The 20735-nt window shown below is 39.2% G+C and overlaps 1 protein-coding gene across 4 annotated transcripts in view; it reads right to left on the minus strand.

The window, feature by feature from the left end:
* Positions 1-20735, minus strand: part of CALD1 (caldesmon 1) — a 175360-nt gene that overhangs the window by 112606 nt on the left and 42019 nt on the right. For all 4 annotated transcript variants that reach the window (XM_079150160.1, XM_079150162.1, XM_079150166.1 and 1 more), the window contains exon 2: positions 827-920. The gene's annotated coding sequence lies outside the window, so the exon portion shown is untranslated. The remainder of the gene's footprint in view (positions 1-826; positions 921-20735) is intronic.

The raw sequence follows: 20735 nt of genomic DNA on the forward strand, positions 1-20735 counted from the left end.
GACTGGTGTCCTTACAAGAGATGGAAATCTGGACTCAGAGAGAAACACCAGACAGGTGCCTGCAGAGAGACAACCACGTGAAGACACCGAGAGGCGGCCATTTGCAGCACCAGCCTCAGAAGGAGTAACTGGCCGGCACTGTGATCTCAGACGTCCAGCCTCCAGAACTGTGAGAAAACAATCTGTTTTCTAATTCAGTCTCTGGAATTTGGCTGTGGCCGGCCAAGGAGACCAGCACAGGGAACAACTCATACGATCCTGAAACAAGAATTTCCTGAGAACAGTGCTAAAGTCCCCCCAAACTTTCCTTCCTACTGGGTGAGCCATGGCGAAACTGTGAGTGGGTGAAGTTTCTTTTGGTTTCTCCATCCTCTCTCTTCCCAGATCCCCTCTTCCTGCTGGGGGACATTCTCCTCCCAGGTGAGGGAATTCATTGAAAGACAGGGGTGCTTATTGCTCCTGAAATCATCAGCATTTCATGAAAAGGAGCTTATTTACCCTTAAAGACTGACTCATCCTGTTTCTCAAGTCATCAGCATTATTTACAGGGAGCAAAGACTTCATTACTGATCAAGACCATTTTAAGCTATTACTTATGCTGGAAAGATTAAAAAATGAAGCAGAAAGTCAGATTATAAAACAGGGGAACGATTCCTGCAAAACTGAATAGGTTCTAACTGGTAAGTATTAAGTAAGCTAGGAGGGGCGTAGCAGGAAGACTGGTTTCTCACAATGCACCTTTATGTGCAGGAATATAGAAAATCAGGCAGAGAGGCTTCGTAACTGCTAAGAGCGGAGCCCAAAGAAACACCCAGACTCTACTCACAGGCTGGCAGTCAGATATCCACTTCTGAGTCTTCTGGTTATTCACCAAACTTTATGGAATTCAGCTGGATGATGTTGAAATGTTTTGTTGATACCTGGAATAAAGAGAGGATTAAGACGTAATTAAGTAAAATGAATTTTAGTACATGTAGACCATACATTTTAAAATTCTAGCTGGACATGGTGGCACATGCCTGTAATCCCAGTGACTGGAGAGGCTGAGGCAGAGGATCACGAGTTCAAAGGCAGCCTCAGCAATGGTGAGGCACTAGGCAACTCAGTGAGACTCTGTCTCTAAATAAAATACAAAATAGGGCTGGGAATGTGGCTCAGTGGTTGAGTGCCCCTGAGTTCAATCCCTGGTACTGAAAAATTTAAAAATATAAATAAAATTCTAGTTCTTTCTCAGGTACCATTATTACTTAAGACTTTTAGGGGGAAATAAGGCTTGCAATAGAAATAGCTATTGTGCATTTGCATTTTAAAGAAAGTAAATACGATGATTATTCCCCTTAATGATTCTTCTGAATTATTTTAAATGATGAGGTAGAGAAGGCTGTATAAGTATATCAATGCTCTGACAAGGTCAATATTTATTTAACTAGTTTCCCTTTCTCTGCTCCCAAATCCTTCAGTATTTTTATTTTAAAATTTGGAAATTATTAAACAGAAAAGAGAAAGAAAATGCTATCAATGGGTGGAAAACAATAGTTTCATGAACCATTCTGTTAGTGAGACAGAAGTCTTTAAAGAGAAAGGAAGGGGACAAGTAACTAAAAGAGGGATTTGTCTTCAGATAACTCTTTTTTTCTGTTTCTGGATTCTGGGTCTGAGGGCCAGGAAGTGAATGGAGCTCTTAAGGTCTTTTCCCTCATCAATTACGCTGTAACTTCAAGTGGATGATGGGGTGAACCCTTCAGGTCAACCAGTCTTCACGTTGTCCTTCCAGCCCAGAGCTCTTCGTGAAGTGTCCAGTACATAGACTCTGGCCAACTTGACTTGGAGGCAGTTGCCAAAGTTCTATGTGAGCCACGCTGAGTCTAGACCAGACGTGGTCAGGAGCAAAAGATCCAAGGAGGATAGGAGAGGGAGCTGGACGTGTCAGGCAAATGAGCCCTTTTCCCTTCCCTCGGCCCTTCCCAGCCAGTAGCCAACAGTCCAAGCACTATTGATTGCTCCTTTGACCTAACCATCTGATCAGTAGTGGGAATAAGTGAGTTTAATATAAAACAGTCACTGGAAGAACCGAGGTGTGAGATAATAGAATGAGACAAACGTCATTATCCTATGTACATGTATGATTACACAAACGGTGTGACTCTACTTCGTGGACAACCAGAGAAATGATAGTTGTACCCCATTTGTGTACAATGAATCAAAAAATAATGAAGAATAAAATTTAAAAAAGGAAAGGAGGGATTCTTTCCCCTCCATCAGATTTCCAGCTCTCCAAGAGTTGTGATTTTCGTGGAGCCCTTAGGAAACCCCCAGCTAAGCCACTCAGTAGCATGAGAGACACTAACTAGCATTTTCCTGGGTTATTCAAATGGAAAGACGTTGCCAGTACATCTTTGCAAAAAATGGTTAAAGTCATACTTTAAATGTCTACCACCAGTATTCTTAGAAAGATGCCACTTTCCAACTGGATGTGTGGAACTGGAGGGAGGGGAAGGCCTCAGAGGATCACTTATTATAACGGGAAGTTATTGCAAAGATTAAATGAGAAACCCTTCATGAAAATAGAAACCTTATAGCCAAAAAGAGGGACCAACTAAAGAAGAATTTAATTAAAATTTTACATTACACAGTTGCATTAGAGTCCCTTGATTTCAACATTACTATTTCTAGAAAACAATTGTCATTTCATAATATTGCTCTACATACATTATGGAAATAACAATAACTACTTCATTGAGTGTGTACATTATGGAAATAACAATAACTACTTCATTGAGTGTGTGTGTGTGTGTGTGTGTGTGTGTGTGTGTGATTATGCTAACCACATTACATATGTATATTTCTTTTTTTTTTTTTGGTACCAGGGACTGAACCCAGGGGTGCTTAGCCACTGGGCCACATCCCCAGCCCACTCTTTAATTTTTTTTATTTTTAATTTTTTTTGAAACAGAGTCTTGCTAAGTTGCTGAGGCTGGCTTTGAACTTGCCATCCTCCTGTCATGCACCACCATGCCAGGCACAATACCTGTTTCTCATAGTGAGTAAATAAAATTGTGGGATGTGATACAGGGCCCCTGGAGGGTCACTGGAAGTATGGTTTTTGACTGTGCCCCCAAAATTCATGTGTTGAAAATTTACCCCCCAAATTCAGATGCTGATGTTATTTGGAGGTGAAGCCTTCAGGTGTTAACAATTAGGGTTAGATGTGGTCATGAGGGTGGGGCCCCTAGGATGGGATTAGTGGCTTTTTCCCAGGAAGAGACCTGAGCATGTTTTTGCCACGTGATGCCTTCTCCACGTCACACAGTGGGAAGGCCCTCACGAGATGCCAGCACTTTTATTTTGAATTTTCCAGTCTCCAGAACCGTGAGACAAAAATATCTTTTCTTTATAAATTATTCAGTCTGTGGTATTCTGTTTGGGCAGCAGGAAATGGACCCCAGCACATAGTGAGGGATGGTCTCTCTGAAGAATACATTTCTAGGTAGGAGTTGCCTTTGTGAAGACCTGGGGAAGAGTGATCCAGTAGTGGAATCCTGGTGCGAGGCTCTCTTGTGATGCCCACGTGCTCCATGATCATGCAAGGTGTCCAAGTCATTTAGTCCCGAAGGGATTCAGGCAAGTATGTCCCTCAGTAGAGAACAATGGGCCAAATGATGTGCTGAACAAAGAGAGCTTACCAAAAAAAAAAAAAAAAAAAAATGGTCCTCAGAAGTGTTGCCTTTGCTGGAAAGCATGAGGCTAGTAACGTGTGGTGACCTACCCATGCCCAGAGAGGATGCACCCGGCCACCTTGCATCTAGTGCCCGGAGGGACAGAGGTTCCCACTCCCCTGTTCCCTGGTAGCTTGAAGAGAGCTGCTTTCTGTGGGTTTACCTGTTCCTCTTACTCTTTTATGTTGGGTGATAAGGCATATTTCTTTACAATCAAATGAAAAGCTTCAGGACATAATCCTTGGAATGGGAAAGGAATGGTAAGTAGCTATTTCAGTCTTAGTTGGCAGGGAGTCATGTAATTTTGGGGGCTGGATATTAAAATAAAATATTTAAAAATAGATCCATGATTTCTAGTCAGAATGAGCCAGTAACAATAAAACATTAATAATCGTCTCCATTTTACATTTATAGTTGAGCTAAAGGTATGTTAGAAGACAGAAAATATGTGATATTAGGGAATCTGGGTCATTTCAATGGATATAAATGAATGAATTGACCTTGAACAAGTCATTTAACCATTCCTGCATTCCACTTCCTTCATCTGTAACATGAAGCATTTGTAGTAGAATTTTAAGAGTCCTGTGACTGAGATGGTATATGTATAATTTTAGGATAATTCAAGGAAAAAAATATATTGTGTTTATCTTAGTATCTGTGAATGAATCTGCACTTATGGAAAAATGTCAACTGAATGCTCCTTTTCATCATCTCAGAGGTTCTTAGAGACGAGTATTGCTTTTCGGGGCTAACTACTCCTACCCCTTCTCCATCATTTCTGAGACATAAGTGTATTATGTAGCTCTGACAGACCTAAATGATAATGTATCACATAATAATGTCTATAATTTATCAGATGCATACTATGTAGAAGATAATTGATATCTGTTATTTAATTTTCACAAGAAAGCTGTGAAAGTAGTTATTTTTATTACCCCCATTTGGGAGTAAGGAAACAGGTTTGGATTCATTGCCACATAGTTGATAAATGATGGTTAGAATTAAAACCCAAATTTGTCTTGCTCCCAGCTCTTTCCATAACTGAATACATGGCTTTGTCATAGCTGCCAACATTGATCTTTTGAAAACTATTAGAAAAATGTTATGGAGGGGTGTTTAATAAGTCTGCTGAATGTAGATTGACTGACTTAGGTATTTGCCTTAATGCAATAACTTATGGCAGTCCAGTGTTCTCACTGGGAACAACTTGCAAAATCTGGATAAGTTTCCAAAAAACTCACAGTTTATTTGAAGGCATCAGAGACTGTCGGCAATAACCAGGATCTGAGGAGCCAATATCTTCCTGGAGAGAAGGAGGGCCTGGGATAGTGATTTCCCAGTCAGTGAGTCCCCCCTCGAGGCATTTGTTGCCCTTAATATACAAAAGGCAAGATAACGGAAGAGAGTAAAAAAGTAAAGCAGAACATTTCTGAGATGAAGAGCAATATTTTAAGCAGTCTCAAAGAGTGAGCAGGAAAAACTTAAAGTTTAAAAAGAAAGGATCCTTTTGGGATTAACAGAGCCATCATGTAACTCTATTCGTGGTGATTACTACACAACTTTAAAAATCAATCAAAACTTGTGGACTGTTCACAAAAAGAGTGAAGTTTAGTACATGTAAATCATACTTTGATAAAACATGGTAACAGAAGATGGAAGAGGAGGAGAAAACCCTTGAGGGTTCATCCATGAAGAGGGAGCACACCAGAGATTGACGGAGTCACACAAAGCGACAGATGAGTTGTGATCACCTCAGTCCTATCCCAATAAAGTGAATGTCCTCGCCTCTATCAAACTACCAGATGGTAAGATAATCTCCAACCGGAGGAGAGCAACCAATCCAGCGCCTCAATTGGATGTCCATATGGAAAAAAGAAAGCTAGGTCTTGACCTCTATTTAACACCCTTCTATCAAATAATTCCAGATTGACTACAGAACTAAGTTTGAAACTTACATATTAAAGCTATTTCCATGATCTTGGGACAGCAAAGAATTTGTAAACAGGTCATAAAAGTCATTGTGTAAAATAGTACTATGCTAAAATTAAGAATCACCAAGAGAATGAAAAATCAAGGCACAGACTGAGAAAAAAAAATTAGTAGTACCTAAATCGGACAAAGGATATCTAGAATATATAAAGATTTTCTACAAATCAATAAGATAGATATCCAATAGAAATATGTGTAAAGATTTCAACTGGCACCTATAAAAAGAGGATATTAAAATGACCAACAAGCATTTGAAGAAGTATTTGATCTCACTAATCATTAGAAAAATTCAAATTAAAACTTTCAGGACTAAAACTACCATTTAGGATAGCTAAAATTCAGAAGATTAATAATTCAAGGTGTTGGTGAGCAACTAGAAGTTCCACACACTTCTGTGGTAATATAAATGGGAAAAATCACCTAGAAAAAATATTTGGCAGTATATGCTAAAGCTGAATATCCATAATGCCCCATGTCCTAGAAATCTGTCTCCTACATAACAGAAATCCAAGCATGTATTCTTCAGAAGACATGAACTAGATGATCATAACAGCACCATTCATAATAGTCAAAAACTCAAAATAATTTTAATGTGTATCAATAGTAAAATAGATAAATTATGGCAGGCAAACAATGAAATGCCATATAGCAAGTAGAGTGACCTAGGTATTCTCAGGCAATTGGTCTCAGAAGCATAATGTGAGACAAGACACTGAAAAATTACTATATGATTCCATTCATATTAAAGTCAAATGCAGACAAAATGAACACTTGGTTTTGAAGTTGGAATAGTGCTAATCCTGGGATGGCGACGATGGTGTGGGGGATGTGACTTTGAAGGGCACTAAGAGGGCTTTCAGCATGCTAGTAATATTCTGTCTCTAGACGCTGACAACACAATTGTGTTCATCCTGAGAAAACTCATCACTCTGCACAATTATGGTTTCTGTCCTTTTCTGTGTATTACACATCGCTAAAAAGATTCTTCATATAACACGTGCCTTGAAAAGGATGGAGCCTCCATCTGCGAAGATAACAACTAACAGGAATTTATTAGCTCAAAATACATAAAATCATGAAGGCTCTGTGTCCTCGGTCATCTATTATACCAGGAAGAAAATAAAACAATAAAAAGAAAGACAAACAATGAGAGAAAACAATAAAGTAATATAAATCACTGTATGCTGTGGGGGGGAGCCAGCATGGGGAGGCTGGGATTAATTTGGCCAGTTATTTCTAAATTAAAAGTCAACACTGGATTATTTACCAATGACTTTGTGAACTTTCCATATATATATTTTGGCTTACCATATCTTAGAAGGGAAATATTGAATGTTTTTGCAAGTGGCCCATACCAAAACAATTCAGTACAGGGACTGCTTACCATTCTGAGATGCAGAGAAGCTTACCCGCCCCACAGCCCTGGGCTCACCTCACTGGCCACTGTTTCTGCTCTTTGCATTCAATCACCCACCTTCCCAAACCTATGTCTGCAGACTCGTGTGTATATTAAGACCTTGAACAAGATTTCCTGCTTGCTTTGAAAAGTGCATGCTTCATTTAAGATTTTACCTGTGTGTCTTGGGTGAAATCTGTCCATAGTATGCAGTATAAATGTTAAGTCTGCATGAGAATCTCTTGATTTTCAGGGGGTACATTTTTGGTGTTACTATGGAATTAGATGTATGAAAATCTCTATAAATATTTGTATAAATGAGTAGCTGAGAAGCTTAGGGTGTATTACTAGGATACTATATTATGAATTGGGCTACCAAACAGGTTAATAAAGAAACTATGGAAATGGTTCTCACACATTAAGAAAAAGTCAGTTATCCAACGAAAGTGAGAATTCTCATGATGTTCTACAACAAACTGATCTACTGGATTGCAGACAAAGCTTTGAACCATTCAGTTGGAATAAATACGGATCCTTCCCTTTAAAGCAGCATAGCATGGTACAAGAAGACCGGCCGTCAGGTCCTCAGACCTCTACACTCCATAGAGGTCTGGTCTTAGGGAGATTTGTTTCTGGATATCAGTTACTTCAATTTTAAAATCCGGATAGTAATAGTTACTTTGAAGGGTTTTTCTTCCTCTAAGCCTCCATAGCATTTTGTTAAGGTCTCTGTGCTGTGTGGCCCCAGTGGGTGTCATTGTACAAGTATGGGCTTCTTGATGGCAGAGACTTGGTCTTGTTGATAATCCCAAGCATTCGGCATATTCCCTGGCACAAAAATATGCTTCACAAAAGTTTGTTGAGTGAGTGAGTGAGTGAGTGAGTGAATGAATGAATGAATTACATGGATAGTGCCTCATACTAAGCTTAGTAGACTCCATGCCCCATGAAGACAGCTCCTTCCTCATCCTCCTCCTTTGTTATTCTTTATCTGGAAAGTAGAATGGTGTGTCCCTTAGCTTATTGCTATTCCATCATGTGGCCAAGACCAGCAATGCCAGCCAGGGAAATTTTGCAAATTCTCCTTAAACATGGAATACAAAAGCTGTAGCTTAGATATATGTTGTCAGAGGAGACAACTTAATACAAGTATAAAGGGAAAAATGTCCTTCTTGTAACAGAGTAAGGTCACAAAACAGGGCTGTGATGTCTTAAATCAGGGCCTTTTTTCTGCAGTCTTTTCTAATTTTTTTTATATAGTCATTTAATTAAGAGTGCTACATGCTGCTAATTCCATCGGCCAGAATCTTCCAATTTTTAACAGAAAAATGGGTGTGGATTTTTAGAGGCAAGGTAATTTCTGATTGGAGAAGCAGTAAGAGTTTATCCATAGCAGGGTGAAGGTCAGATGTTTATTTTTAAGCTTTATGAAAAGTTCTCTACTTGTCTGAAGCAAATAGGAAAGAAAAAGTCATTTATGGCTGTATGAAATTTCTGGATTTCTCATGGGAAAGGAACTGATGACAGTGTTTGATAAGCATCCCATGGCTACATACATACATGAGGTCAACTTCTGGGAAAAAGGTAATCTCTGTCTTTACTGAGTCACGGTTAACCTGTAGCTGGAATTTGGTGGAACCATACACATCAAGAAAGATGCAGTGTGGTTACTAAAAAGTTCAAAGGTTGTGGCAAGGTATGGCCAGTTGTTTCTTATGCCACACCATTATCATTACCATTACCACTACCACCACCACCATCACCATCACCACCACCACCACCACCACCACCACCACCACCACCACCACCATCACCACCACCACCACCACCACCACCACCACCATCATCACCACCACCACCACCACCACCACCACCACCACCACCATCACCACCACCACCACCACCACCACCATCACCACCACCACCACCACCATCACCACCATCACCACACATTACCACCACCACCATCACCACACATCACCACCACCACCACCATCACCACCATCACCACCATCACCACCATCACCACCACCACCACCATCACTACCACCACCACCACCACCACCACCACCATCACTACCACCACCACCACCACCACCATCATTTTCAAAAATCACAGATTTTTTTAATGTTATTTCTAAGGCACAATATTAATTGCTTAGGTTCTGATAAGGACAAGAAATGGAACACTTAATTTTTATGTATCTTAAAATTTCTAATGGATATGATCTTCCTGGTTCTCTTCTGCCTATGTGCCTATGTGAGCCTTCCTAAATAAATAGAACCTATTAAGAGACAAGCACCTACAAAGATTAGAACTCTTATGATTTAAAAAGCAAAGATAAGCAAATATTATTGATCTCTAGGAAAGGCAAGCACTGTATATACCATTTATGGCTTATTTATAGAATTTAACACAACTGCATGCATGTAGAAGCGTAATAAGTACCAGTGTAGCTAAATTGAAGCCCTTTACTTCTAATGGACTCTCAACTTATTTTCAATCTCAACAGTGAAGTTGGTACTTAGGATTTTGGATATTCATAAAGAAGTAATGTCCTAATTCATTACTTTCTAGTTGAGGCTATATGTCAAGAAAGCAACCAGATAATTCATTCAATTTCATCAACTCTGAAAAATACCCTTAGTTGATTTAGTGAATTGACTTTCAGGTTCCTATTATATATTTCTCTTTGTTTTATTAAGTATTTTTCTATTATTAGTTTCACTACCAATTGAAATTTAGATATCTAAACACAAGGCTGTATGTTATATATTTTTTATGTCCAGTTGTTTAAAGTAAGCAAAACAAACAAACAAACAAACAAACAAACAAACAAACAAAGCAAAATGGTACTCAAAGTGGAATGATCTTGTTTCTCTTCTCTACCATCCAACCGGCTGGAAGTTCCCACCTCTTTCCTCCACCACAAAGCTATGTGCCAAGACCTAATACAAGCTTTGGGTTCAGTCTATGCCAAGCACAAAATGCTGACATAGGGAATCTGGCCTGCTGTAGGACTCAGGGCTCAGATCAGAAGCTAGAATTACCATGTCCTACCCATGTAACAAAAGGCAAAGGATCAGTGTGTGTCACCCTGAAAAAATTCACTGGCAGATGTCATTCCACTCCGTGAAAGAAAGGCAGACAGTGCTTTATCTACTGCACTTATAACTGAGAGTATCCAATGACGGTTCAATAGCATGGATGAAAGTCACAGTCTTTGCTATGGAAAATTTATATAACATTGCAGTTACTCTGTCTGTTCATCACCATCCAGATATCCATCTGTCATTGTCTAGAAAACTGAAGACATTAACAAACACAGCAAAATAACAACGCACAGGGGACCATTTTGTGTACAGGGCCCTGGGAAGGGCCAGTAGAATTCCTCTGATCAGTCTCCTTTTGACTTTTCCCATAGACCTTGTTCCTGCACCAAAATGTCTGGAATGCTCAGCGGGGATGAAGTGGGTTGGTCACTGGGCAGTTATGCTTCTATTATCAATGAGATCAGCCATTTGCGGACGGATTTCCAAATGATTTGTAACATCACAAAAGGGTTAAGAACACAAATACCCAGTGCTTTTACAGTAAACAGCCTTCACATCCCTTTTCTCCAATGATTTCCATGGCAACCCCAGAGGTCAATAAGACAAGTATTATTGGCAACATTTTATAAATGGGACCTAGAAAGTCCCAGAGAGGTTAAGTGGCTTGCTCAAGACTTCTCAGCTAGTGCAGGGAAGAGCTAGGTCTCCAGATCTTTTCTTGCCTCCATTTGATCACTTATCCACCAAGTTCTAGAGCAGGAGCTGGTTCTTTGTTATTTTAGGACAATCAATCACTACATCTCTTTTTATACATTGGATCAATCCACTGATTGATCCCTAACTGCCATTATAGACTAAACATTTTCAAAATAACTATTAAGAATTATTTGGGGCCTTTGCAATTTGGCCTGTCTGTGCAGTAATCACAATAAAGAGTATATAACAAGTGCCAAGAACATCCTGACCTCAAAGCATCTGAAAATCAAAATAGGGCTTCTATGAAGGTAGGGTGGCCCATCGTGTCCCTTTCCACGTGGAGTCTAATCACAAGTGTCACTTGCAAGATGTGTCTCAGAATACAAGGTTTCACATGATTTACTTTTTAAAATATTAGGAAAGCTGTAAAGTTATCCCTAGAAACTTGGCTCATTCAATTGCATTTTAATCATCTTTCCTGAGTGGACAAAAAATGACTAACTACATGTGTTCCATGAAAGTCTTTTCTGTGAATATCATCCTTCATATGGGGAAAAATAGTTTAAGATTTGATGTACTATTCTTACCTTATGAAGTCAGATCCAGTTTGGGATATTATTTCCAGTTATTAAATAGAACCTGGTAAGGATATCGTAGAGATGGAGAAAGAGGAGATCCTACCCTCACAGAGCTCTCATGGGAATATAAGTATTAACCAATATATGTCATAACCATTTCTATATTCCCAGTGCCTACCATAGCTCTAGGAACACATTAGTTTCTCAATAAATATGTGTTAAGTGAATAAATAAATGAAGTCTGCAGGTGCTTAATCTTTTCCATTTCTGAATTCTGATGAAAACATCATTATCCAGTGTCCTTTCTCCCAGAACCATATTGAAACAGATATTGAAGTAGATGGTTGGAATCTGGTACTGAAGCCTGGTACTGACCCCTTTATTGGCAATAACATTAGCTGGTTGATGATAATGTGGGCAATATCTAAGTTTCAATCTCTTATAACCACACATTTATACCAAGTTTGGTATCTTTAAAAAAAAAAAAAAAAGTGTGTTTTTAACCAAATAAAGGATAATGTGCAGATATGGACCAACCAGTGAAACCCAGTTTGTACATTAAAAAAAAAAATTCAAATGGAACATCTCACAATAAGTTTATCACCTAGGATAGCAATTTTAAAGCTTGTGTTCCTATCCATTTGCGAACAAACAAGCCAACAGCAGCTCATGCCATTCAACACTGATAGCTGAATTGACTGAATTAAATGAGAAAGGTTGATTAATTGAATACAAATTTTGGAGATTGACTCCAAGTAACCATTGGGCAGCTGGGTGTCTGTGGCCATTGTGGTCTTATTCAAGCACAAATACAGGCTGAGTCGAGCATGGCTTGCAGCTCCATAAGGAAAAGTTCTGAAATATACTTTGCAGAGACAAGATGATGATTCTTACATACTTGCAACATAACGTGATTGTGATAAATTATCGCTAAATAATGAAAAACAAATGAATGTGACTAATCCAATGGAACTAAGCTTCCATACAAATGCCATCCCAGAACCTGGAGAAGAAGTACAAATTCACCATGTGAAGCATACTAGAAGGGTGATACAGGGGGAGGAAAGAAAAGATTACACTGAGCCAGAATTTAAATGATATCGAGGCTGTGCAGATACTTAGGTTGTTTTGTGAATGTTTTTTTTCTACTCTCTGCACTTTCTTTTCCTGATGTATCTCAAAGAAAAAACTCAGAAATGAAAACCCAAACTGTCCTTACTATGTTTTCAGCAGTTCGATCCCAATGGAAGGGAATCTGAAAGGACAGGTACTTGATCATATGCTCCATGAGTGAGCAATCATATTTATATACTGCTTTGTAGACCACAGAATTCACCCAGTACTTGATAATTATTTATCAATGGAGTAAAAGACGTTTTTCAAGACTGCTTTCATTGCTATTTCACTCTATTGCCAAAGGCCTCAAATCATCAAATCATCAAATCTGTAAACTCATCCCTATCTCTGCATGCTATGTAGATACACATTTTTCATAGAGAATATATAAATATACCTTTTATTATAGAAAATTTAGAGCCTACAGAAATATATAGAGAAAATAATTCTACTTTAAAAGCAAATTTGAACTGGGCGCAGTGGTATACACCTATAATCCCACTGACTCAGGAGGCTGAGGCAGGAGGATTACAAGTTGGAGGCTAACCTCAGCAAATTAGCAAGGCCCTAAGCAATTTTGTGAGACCCTGGCTCAAAAGAAAAAATTAGAAAGTGCTGGAATGTGGCTAGGTGGTTAAGTTCTCCTGGGTTCAATTCCTGGTACCAAAAGAAAAGAGAAAAGCAAATTTTGACACATTATACATTCAGTTTTTTCACTTGTAATCATTCTTGTTCACATGGTTTCCTTTCCTGTTCTTTTAGTGTGATTAGTCCCCTTGCTATTTGTGCAGTCATTCCTGAACACTGGAAAATGAGCTTCTATCAGGTATTGGCTGCCACGAGTAATGCTTTCACAGACATTCTTGTACATTATCTTTATTCCTAAATCTTAAAAACACTGTAGCAGGCTTAGTGTTCTAGTGATGACTCTCAGGGAACACATATTGATCACCTTTTCTTTCTGTGAATTCTTCTTACTTTCAAATAACCTACTGGAGAGGTTGGAGCATTTATTGCAATGCCACCAAAATATTTGTACTTGATTCACAGCAAATAACAGCAGGACAAAATGGCAAACCACCGGCATTGTCCATTCACTGTCGAAATTATGGAAGTGCTAAAAGAAGAACAAATATTGTTTTAAAAGTCTGATTTTGGGGGGGAAATTATTTTCTAACCTGGCAGGTTTATTCCAGCTTTATTTTTCTTTCATTGACTATGCATGAATCTATTTCTTCATTCTCCTATTAACCAGCTTGTTCTCATGATCTATTTTTAACATTTTTAATCGCGACACGACATTTGTAGATATTATGGGTTGCAGTATGATACTGTGACACATGGGCACAATGTGTAAGGGTCCAATCAAGGTGATCAGCACTTCCATTTCCTGAAGCATCAATCGTTTCTATATGTTGGGAACTTTTGTTCTTGTCCTTTCCAGTTATTTTGAAGTATGTCACAGATTGTTGTAGACAACACTCTACTGTGTTATGGAAAGCTAGAACCAAAAGACTGACCAGCTGAAGTCTTGAAAACGAGACAATTCAGAGGTGTAGCAAATTAAATGGGAAAACCGAGCTCATCATAGGCAGACACACACAGAGGAAGAGAGGAGAGAGAGGAAGTCCTAGGAGTGAGGAAGCCCACAGCACCATAGCAGAGACCTGCTGGTTTAAAAAGCCCCCCAGCATTAGAGCTAGCTCATGGGTTTAACACTTGGAATGCAAGCGCTCTGAAGGCAGAGGTTATGCTTTTTACTTCTGTTTCTTCTCTTAAAAAACAAACAAACAAGAACTCCATCACTGCTCCTTTTTCTTTCAACAGATAGAATATAAAATGAACAGAGTCCAAGTTCTTAAGTTTTGCCTGTCTCAGCAAATAACACCAATCTTCACCAGGCTGCTTAAGCTCTGGACCTGGGAGTCACTCTGGACACTTCCTTCTCCCTCACCTTCCGTTCCCACCACACCTGTACAATAAATGACTTAGCCACATGATTCTGCCTTCAGGATATTTGCTTGAAATGGTCCGGTTATCTTTGCCATCTCTACTACCACGCCAATCCAAGCCACCCTGTCTCATCTAGACCATTCCAGGAGCTTCCCAGTGGGTCCCTCTGCTCTAATATTCTATCCATTTGCAAACAACTGCCTCCTTAAAAACATTCACCTGGTGTCACTGCCCTGCTTAAGACATTTCAACAGCTTCATAGTGCATGTAGAATGCACATCCAGTTCTTCAACATGGTCCTCAATACAGTGGTCTGGCTCTGCCTACCACTCCTGCTTGCTTTTGAGATCTAGTTGCACTAGTTTTCCTTCCATTTCTTCCATGGATCAAACTCTTTCAGGCCACACAATCTTGGCATGCCATTCTATAAGGCTGAAATGATTCCCCACTCTACCTTATAAAACTTGCATGCATCTCATTAGGAATACACTCACACATACATATATATCCTTATCTGTATATATATATACACATACACACACACACACATATACACATGTGTGTGCATATATATATAGTACTGGAAACTTTCTTTAAACCCACAAACAAGTTTGGAATAGTAAATGCGACACCCTAAAAACACTGATTTTGTGTTCCAGTGCAATCACAAGACAGATGATAAAGATTTCCAAGATCCTATTCATTTATTGCCAAGGTATAGTAAATTTAATGTTGTTGCATTAGACATATCAATTTTTAAAATTTTACCACCACATTATTCTCTTTTATGGAACTCTTGTTATTTATTCTCATGGACAATCCCAAGTTGTAGTGATCTTTATGTTTGGTGTATATTTAATGCTTGTCTTTTTCACCCATCTGAAAGCCCCATAAAGATGTGTCCAACTTGTTTACATCTGATTCCTTAGCATTTTGCAGTTGCCTGCCAGGGTTCATTCAATAAATATATAGATATATACATATAGATGGAAGGAATTGGTGGATAACAGTCAAAATATTTCAAAAGACTACCTAATACTATGACAATGGAGGAAGCTTTATGGGTTTAGCATTTTGAGAAGGATACTCATTAAGAACTTGCTAAGTGTTCAACACACCAAATAGTTGAATGAATATATGAATCAACACTTAAACCAGCTGCCAAAGCAGAATATGGTAAGTCTGAATGAAGGCAGATAAATATGCCAAAGGACCAGAAAAAAACCTAAAAATTATTTTCTCTGCTGCTACGACTTGTTTAGAAGGCAAAGAATGAAAGGCACATAAACATGCTTTCCCTTGTAAAAGTTGAATCATGCATTATCTCATTTGAATCTCATAAAACCTTATGAGATAGATAGTATGTCAACCTCATTTAACAAACATTGAAGTTAAGTCTGGGGTCTAGAATTGCTCAGAATGTCATGGATCCCGAATACAAATGCCAATTTCTAACTCTAGAGACTATGTCGTAAGAGCGAGAGTAGAGAACCGTGGGACAGCTCATGTGATCTTATTCTGATTTTCCCCTTGCATCTGTGATAAGGTTGGCTGAGCTTTTAATACATTGACACACCTTTCAATAACCAACAAACAAATGTCCGAATTTCTCCAAGTCTCCAAGCTTGAAAGTCTGATTTTGGTCTCAGTGGCTGAGCCTAATTCTTTCAGGTTGGAGTTTTTATTTTTCTTTCCAGCCATATTTCAAAATATACCCTGAGCCACATTTGTCTCTATTCGTTTTACACCAGTAAGAAAAGTCTCTCTCAAAAAAAAAAAAAAAAAAAAAATTCTCCGTGCAGAGGGCCTACTCATACACCAGCTGTGATATTGGCTTATTTCCATATAACCTAATATGGCTAAGAAAATGTTTGACTGCAACAGAGTGAGGATTGCCAAACTTAACAACTTTTTAGTAAGAAAAGTGCCACAGAGCCGTCTGTTTGGACGTGGTGTGATTTCATCTCAGATGCTTCTCCGTTACCGTTAATGAAACTATAATTGTTCTTCTAGGCTGTAACAAAAACCAGACACCTGCCCCCTGTGCCCACTTGCCAGGCAAGATGAATAAATATAAGCTGCCCAAAAAGGCTCTTGGTGATAGTCTATTGAACACGTTGCCCTTCTTGGGTTATAAAAACCAAGTGACTGGGGGATACTCAGTTCGGCTCCTGTAGGAGGTCCCCTGAGCATGCAAAATCACATAGCTTTCAACAGAAGAGGATGAAAGGGAAGCCACCTCCTCCACCTGACACCTCTACCTCTCAGGGCCTTGCCATCTTCTCCTCCCTGGTCCCTCTCTCCTGCTGACTTCCCTGCTTCTTTTTACCTCCAGCACTATGAGAGATGTCGCTGCGATCTGAAACGTCACCCTCTCCCTCACCACAAATACAACCAGTCCTCATCAAGTGTGGGCTATTTCACTTCCCTTTCCACCTCTGTTGCTGCCTTTCACACTCTTTCTTGGGTCTGGGCACCGCAGTTATCATCTGGCTAGGCACTGCAAGGGCTTTCATGCGACACAGTTTAGGGTTTGAATTTCAGGTCTGCCACTTACTGGCCGGGTAACTTTGGCAAAGTGTTTATCTGCTAAAATATGGAAAAGATGCTGGGCACCATGGTACACACTCCTGTAATCCCAGCCACTTGGGAGGCTGAAGCAGGATTGCAAGTTCAAGGCCAGTCTCAGCAACTTAGCAAGACCCTGTCTCAAAATAAAAAATAAAAAGCACTGGTGGTGTGGCTCAGTATTTATGCACCCCTGGGTTCAATCTCTGGTACAAAAAAAAAAAGAAAAAAAGAAAATTGGAGAAGATCTACCTTGCACAGTCATTGTGGGAATTAAATGCTGTAAGCAGCAGTGAGTAACTGACAGGAAGAAAACGCTCAGGAAATGTCAAACTCCCATTTTCTGTTTCTGGCTTCTTCCTAATCTCACTGCATTCTGCACAATAGTACCAGATTCATTTTCAAAACTGTATAAATTGAAAGGGAAAAATATATCCATCGACCCCTGAATTTTGTCCTGGTCAGTGGGGATGAGAGATCTGCTTAAGAATTCAACCTGGGCCAAGGACAAGAAAAACTCGATGTCAAAATTTCTTTTGCAGGGCTGGGGTTGTGGCTCAGTGGTAGAGCACTTGACCAGCATGTGTGAGGCATGTATGAGGTTTGATTCTCAGCACCACATATAAATAAATGAATAACATAAAGGTTCATCAACATCTAAAAATATATACATTAACAAACAAATTTCTCTTGCTTCTTAGAGTTACTAAGGATGTGAGCCCAAGGTATATGACTATGTTTACATGAACATCTTGGCCTTGCTTTGTAGTCATGTAGGCAAATGACCCCATCTACTTCCAAATCACATGGGAGAGAATTAAGGCGAAGAGCTATTTTTCTTCAAATTAAAAAAAAATCAATTTAAATCTGTGATATAGTCTGGGCTGTACTTCCATATTCTCCCATCATCTCAAACCATCCATTAGTCTGCTCAATAGGAGGGAAGGAAAAAGGAATTTTTTCATGCTCATAGTGAAGATGATAGACACCAAACTGAGGCTGTAAGAGAATGACAGGAATTTGAAGCAGGAGGTGACAGGAAAAATGAAGCATCCCACCACTCTGTGTCTTTCTTGTGTTCTTAGAAATCCTGAGATGAAGACCTCAATCATTTTATTTGGATCTGAAATGCAAGAGTAATCCAGGAAGAACTTGGGCAATCCTATGTTGCAGACATGAACCAATAATACGAAAACACTATTGTAAGTGAGATGTCCATTATCATGGTTAGGTCAGGTGACTCAGGCAGCTGTTGCTGTGTGTGAGAAGGACTGGTGTTAAAGACTTTAATTCTAAGCCCTGGTGACACTCTAACTAGCCACGTGATCTTGGGCAAGTGATAAACTGCAGGCTGCAATCTCTTCAACTATCAAAGGATGAAGAATGGACCAGAAAAATTGCTATGTTGATTAGGTGATCTGGAATACGTAGGAAAAGCTTCACAAAGAAGATCGGTGCTTAGAGAATTGAAGTGTAGGTAACTAGAAAGAAGAATAAGGCTACCTGAGGCCTGGGAAAAGAACAAAGTCACACGAACAGAGAGACAGGAGCAATTCTCTGGGCAAGCTCATTTAGAAGCGGGGCTGGGAGGGTGGGGAGCAACAGTGCACTGACTAGGTCCATGGATGCCAACTTTGCCCTTTGTTCTTCGGGTCTGAGAGGTTTGTAGAAACAGCAGTTTGGGGAGACACAGATGGGGCTGGATCACAGGGGAGGGAGCTCAACTAGAGGTGTGGAATAAGTTTGGAGATTCTTGAAACCTGAAGCAAGATGGTAACAGAGAAACTCTGGAGTAAAAAAAATCTGTGTGGAATCTAGAAATGTGCAATTACTTCCCCCCAACCTGTCTCGGTCTCCTCAGGTCAGTCTGCAGAGGGATCCTCTCTTAGTTGCAACACCTTGAACTCTGACTCCGGTGTCTAAGGCATTGACCTATTAATGATGAGTAAATCATTTTGCAGATTCATCTTCAGGAAGGGCCAGAATAATTTTTATTGTAAGTAAGAAAAAAGGACCTTGAGTTATTATATGATTAGAGACCTTTAGATCAACTGCATAATTACGTATAATTTTGTAAATCGTGCAAACCAACAGCCAATTCTAAATGACTTCACTGAACAGGAAATCCTCACATTTTTTTTCTGAAACAATATACATAAGCCTCTATAAATATGAATGTTAGAATGTGAAATTCTCCTTGCGTAAAGGGAAGAAAAACTAATTTTTAAAATCTCTCTTTAATGCTTATGTCTATAGCAATTTAAAGTCCTTGAACTACCTTAATTGCTTAGAATAAATGCTTTGAAAAATGAAATCCAGTCTGAAGTTTCTAGTGGCAGTAACAAGGGTAACGAAGCAGACTTGCTTGAACGTGGGTACCTATCATCCTCAAACAGCTCTATGCCCTAGAGTCAGCCAGCACTGGAATTGAAGTTTAGATCTGCCTGAATGTCTGAGCCAGACATTTTCTAGTAAGCTCCTGGTCCCTTACTCCTCTCCCTTTCTTCCCTACTTTCTCTAAGTCTTAATACTTTGAAGCAATAGTTTCAGGTCAAATAAAAGAACCTTTTCACATTATGGATAGTTAATACTTGGAATATATTACTTTAAAAGTTGGTGCCAGGCTAAAAATACATACAGATTCAAGAAGAGTTTAGAGTCACTTTTTGGATGATAGGTTTAAAAGGGACAAGGAAGGAGACGTAAGGCTTTAAAAGTCTAAGGAAACAACATAAATTCTAGCAATGTGGTTTCTTGTAGCCCATCAGAAGCAAGAGGCTCCAGAGCACAGATCTGATGGAGAAAGATAGATCTCAGGTGCTAATATTTTTAGCAATTTAATGGGATGAGTGCCAAATGTTCTCTTCACTTTTTTGTCAAGAAGTTGCCAACATGATGGAAAATAAATGAAACAAAGGACTCCACCTGTGCAGCTGAGGGGCATTGGGAATACACTTGCATTTATTGTGTGCCAAGTGTTTGTCCAATGCCCCAGCACCTCTTATTTAGTATTCCAAAAAACCCAGGAGGTGTTTTTTCTCTCCATTGTGGATGAGAAAATTGAGGCTTGGGAAGTTAAAAAAGCATCACACAGAGATGGAAGACTAGGAACTAGAATACAGGTCTTAATCTACCTTCCTTCTACTTCTCCAAGGGGGAAACTCTCATTAAAAAAAAAGAAAAGAAAGGAAGAAAGAAAAAAGAAAAAAAAGTGTGTCCATTTAACAGTTATTTTATTCACTGATGCTTGAATAGAAGCAAATGATGTCTTAAATAAATCCGATCAACTGCACAAAAGCTGGCTGTTTGCATTAAGAAAAAAAAAAGATTTTATTGAAAACCAGTTGTTTCGGTGGTCATGTGTAGACCTGGACTTAATAAATGACCACCTTTAAGTCCCACAGCTGGACGAGTACAAAAGAACCCCGAGGCAAGTCAATGGCAAATTGCCACCCCAAACAAATTGCAGTACGTAAGCTCTGAATTACCCTTCAAGGATTAAGGTTCAAGACTGTGAAAAATTAAAAATGTTGCCTATCCTAGGAAATAGTGTATGAATAAAAAATATCGTTACTAAGCTTAACTACGCTCCTAATCTTCCACTTTCATGACATCTAAACTGTTTTGTTATTCTTAATGGACCAAATCCCCCTTCTGGTAATGTTCTGG

This window comes from Sciurus vulgaris (assembly GCF_902686455.1).
Source record: "Sciurus vulgaris genome assembly, chromosome: 8".
NCBI lineage: Eukaryota > Metazoa > Chordata > Mammalia > Rodentia > Sciuridae > Sciurus > Sciurus vulgaris.